At 48.3% G+C, this 4,559-nt stretch overlaps 1 pseudogene; it reads right to left on the reverse strand.

The window, feature by feature from the left end:
* Positions 1-3,053: 3,053 nt before the first annotated feature.
* LOC128718165 (uncharacterized) lies at positions 3,054-3,590 on the reverse strand (annotated as a pseudogene).
* Between the last annotated feature and the right edge of the window lie 969 nt (positions 3,591-4,559).

Here is a 4,559-nt window from a genome sequence, read left to right on the forward strand (position 1 = left end):
CGCTAATCTTTCTCATTCTACCGCTGCAGGTACCGACGTTCTTCTGAGGTACGTTCCGGTCACACTGCACTCCGGCAATCGGCGCGTTGATACACTAGCGTTACTCGATGAGGGCTCTACCGTAACGTTAATGGAGCATGGACTGCTACGAGAGTTAGGGTTACGAGGAGCCGCGAAGCCACTGTGCCTGAACTGGACTGGCGGGCAGCAAAGGAACGAGAATAACTCGGTGACGGTAAACATTCGGGTGTCCGGGGTCGGCATTGGACCTCGCACGTATGAGCTAAAAACAGTGTAAACCGTACGGGATCTTGGATTACCCGTACAGCAGATTGACGTAACTGAGATGGCTGCCCGCTACAAACATCTTAGTGTCCTACCAGCAGCACCGTTCAGCCCTACTGCACCGCGGTTACTTATAGGAATGGACAACTACCATCTCACTCGTCCATTGAAAACCATCGAAGGATATACGGACGAACCAGTAGCCACTAAGACTCGGATAGGATGGGCTATATCGGGACGTTATCACCTTCCGGGGCAACGAAGTAGCGCTACGACAGTATCCTTCCATCAGTTGAGGCTATGCGAATGTAACAATATTGAGGCAAGAATAGATGCTGCTCTGAAAGATAACTTTCAAATAGAGAAGATAGCTGGACAAGTAAAAATACTCCGCTCAAAGGTAGATGAACGTGCCATGAAGATTTTGGAAAATTCTACAACATACGAACGCGGAAGATAATCGACAGGGTTATTGTGGCGCGCGGATAATATAACTCTTCCTAACAGCCGGCCTATTGCGCTACGACGCCTGGAATGTCTTGAGCGCAAAATTAACAAGGAACCTTGCCTACGGAACAGCATTAACGACAAGTTGAACGAATATCTAGAAAAGGGCTACATTCGTCTATTAACGAAGGAAGAAAAGGAAATGCAATGCCCTCGCAAGTGGTATCTGCCAATCTTTCCCGTGTCGAACCCTAACAAGCCCGGGAAACTGCGCATTGTGTGGGATGCCGCGGCATCTATTCGCGGCGTGTCTCTAAACTCGGCCCTTTTGACTGGACCTGACCTTCTCGTGCCACTACCCAGTGTACTTCAGCGATTCCGCGAATATAAGATCGCAGTAGCAGCCGATGTCATCGAAATGTATCACCAAGTTTGTATTAACTCGAATGATCAACAAAGTCAACGATTCCTGTGGAAATGGCACAAAGAACAAGAAGAACCAGACGAATACGTCATGTTAAGGATGACCTTCGGTGCAACAAGCTCGCCAAGCTCGGCGCAGTTTATCAAAAACGCTAATGCAGACAATTTCTACAACCGTTATCCCGCGGCAGTACAGAGCATCTAGGAAGATCATTATGTTGATGATCTACTAACTAGCGTTGAGGACGTCAAGGCGACTATTCAACTGTCTAAGGACATACGTCTCATTCAAGAAACGGGTGGATTCCCACTTCACCACTGGCTATCGAATTCACTCGAACTGCTAGAAGCGATCGGAGAACCCAAGCAGCGACAGAAAGCACTTAATCTAGACGTTATCTCATCAACGCAAAAGATATTGGGCATGTGGTGGGATCCCTCGAAAGACTCATTTAGCTTTAGAACCCCAAAACTGAAAGAAGACCTATTGAGCAAATCAGTACCTACAAAACGCGAAGTATTAAGTGTGCTTATGTCTATGTACGACCCTCTCGGTCTTATTGCGGGATTCCTATTTTTTCTGAAGGTAATCCTGCAAGATATATGGCGATCGGGCACCGCTTGGGACGAAAAGATACCGGATTACCTCAACGAAAAATGGAAGCAATGGATTGCGTGTCTACCGGAGCTAGAGAACATCTCGATCCCGCGCTGCTATCGGAAATGCACTGAGTTGGAGGGTTTAAAGGTACAACTTCATACTTTCGTGGACGCCGGTAAAGATGGTTTCAGTGCGGTGGCATACTTTAGATTCAGCAACGGTGAACTAATTGAATCTGCGCTAGTTGGTGGGAAGACACGAGTCGCGCCGTTGAAGTATATATCGGTTCCGCGCTTGGAGCTACAGGCGGCGGTACTAGGTGTCCGTCTCGCAAATGCAATAGTAAAGGCACATCGCGTCCCAATATGTAGTCGACACTTCTGGACGGACTCCAGAGACGTGATGTGTTGGCTAAGATCAGACCATCGAAGATACAGTACATTCGTAGCTCATCGAATAGGTGATAAGATTGGCACTGGATCCCTACCCATAGCAACGTAGCCGACGAAGGAACGAAGTGGTCGAACCTAGAAAATCACCTAAAAACTAGTAAATGGTTTTCAGGCCCCGAGCTTCTGCTATTAGCTGAGTCGAGCTGGCCGCTCGAAAGCTTGCCTAACCGTGAAACAGCAGAAGAGTTGCGGCAGTGCGCCAACGTCCATACGCCCACAGAACCATTATTGGACTACGAAAGATTCGGACGATGGGACAGACTCCGAAGAGCCGTGGGATACGTATGGCGTTTTACTCAAAATCTTCGCTCGGAACGGAAAGATCGAAAGAGGGGTCCGCTAACTAACGACGAAATCGAGCGCGCTGAAATTAGCATCTTCAAAGACGTACAACGGAGAGAATACGGTGCAGAATGTCGTGAAGTGCAACGTCAAAGGACGCATCCCGGCGAAACGTTAAACTTTTCACGTTCCAGTCCGTTACTAAAACGCAGCGCTTATTTAGACGAGAACGGGGTGCTTCGAGTAAATGGCAGAATAGACGCTTGTAGGTTCGTCGGCAACGAAACCAAAAAACCCATCATCCTTCCTAAGACCGGAATTATTACCGAAATAATCGTCGAAAACTATCATCGCCGCTACCGCCACGCCAATCATCAGACGGTTATGAACGAAGTGCGCCAACGATTCGACATTCCGGCGCTTAGAGCAGTTTGCCATAGGGTTAGAAACCGCTGCCAACACTGTCGTATTCGACAGGCAAAACCTTGCGAACCACTAATGGGGAACCTTCCAGAGGCACGACTGTCGCCCTTTACCAGGCCGTTCACCTTTACGGGAATAGACTATTTCGGACCGTTCATGATAGTGAGTGGCCGAAAAACCGAGAAACGTTGGGGCGTGCTGTTCACGTGTCTCACAGTGAGGGCGATACATATCGAGGTGGCACATTCTCTCACTACAAGCTCCTGTATAATGGCGATCCGTAACTTCATCGCCCGGCGAGGAACACCCAACGAGATCATTTCGGACAGGGGAACGAACTTCATCGGTGCGGAAAGAGAACTTCGGGAGGCTCTAAAAACTATCGATCAGGAGGAGTTAATTGAAGAGATGAATCTAACCAACACAAGGTGGACCTTTAACCCACCAGCCTCACCACATTTTGGAGGAGCTTGGGAACGGCTGGTACAGTCCGTAAAACGTGGTCTCTACCATGTTCAACTCACGAGAAAACCGACTGATTCAGTGTTTAACAATTGGCTGATGGAAGAAGAAGCCATCATAAACTCGCGCCCGTTGACTGAAGTACCAGTAGAGAAAGACGAAGAAGCGCCTATCACTCCGAACCACTTCCTCGTAGGCACGTCCAGCGGCGTGAAGCCGTTATCAGTTTATGACGATTCCGGTGAAGCCTTGAGAAACACATGGAAAACATCACAAGCTTACGCAAACGAGTTCTGGCGCAGGTGGATAAGGACGTACCTTCCAACGCTCACGAAAAGGAGTAAGTGGTTCCAGCGTCAAGAACCGCTCCAAGTTGGTGACAATGTAATAATAGTCGACGAAAACCTTCCCCGTTCCTGTTGGCCTAAAGGACGAGTAGTATCGGCGGAACCATCTAAAGATGGAGCAGTGCGACGGGCGCGAGTTCAAACTACTAGCGGAAAGATCATCGAAAGACCAGCCGTAAAGCTAGCCCGCATCGACCTCGCACCACAAAAGAGTGATTGCAACTCAAACACCGGGGGGAGTGTCACTAACAATCTTGGTGGTGACTGTTAGTAACTGTGCGAGGTACCGGTACCACGCGCCAGAGGGCGCTATTCGTGATCTATGTGTGACCACCTCATAAGGACCCGCTTCGGGTCGGCTTGGCCACGATGGTCATTCTTTCAACCAGCGAGTGAGAGTACGGTTGTTTTTTTAACGACGCGCTATCGTGTACGAAGAATATTAAATCGGGACGGTTGAAGTGTTAAAAGAGCCGAGATCGTTGGTTGAAGGACGCTTGAAAGAAATATCGTTGCAGGACGCGACGAAATTTCGAGTTGCAGGACGCAACAGACTGCCTTTACATGTTTTCATTGACATTGCGGTTAAACAAAACTAACACAACAACACCAGTGCCATTCATAATCCGCCCAAATGAACTCCTTGTCAGATCCCAATTGGATCCCAAAAAGCAATACAACATGCTTTCTCACTCCGTCTAACTAACCGTTAAATGGGATCCAATCCGATCGAATCCTCCAAGGGATTGGATCTTCGAATCTTCTGAATCCCAATCTTCCCATCAGTATATTTGACAGCACATATGGATATGGATTCATAGCTGTACTTATGTATCC

The sequence above is a fragment of the Anopheles marshallii genome, chromosome 2 (assembly GCF_943734725.1).
Source record: "Anopheles marshallii chromosome 2, idAnoMarsDA_429_01, whole genome shotgun sequence".
In the NCBI taxonomy this organism is placed as follows: Eukaryota; Metazoa; Arthropoda; class Insecta; order Diptera; family Culicidae; genus Anopheles; species Anopheles marshallii.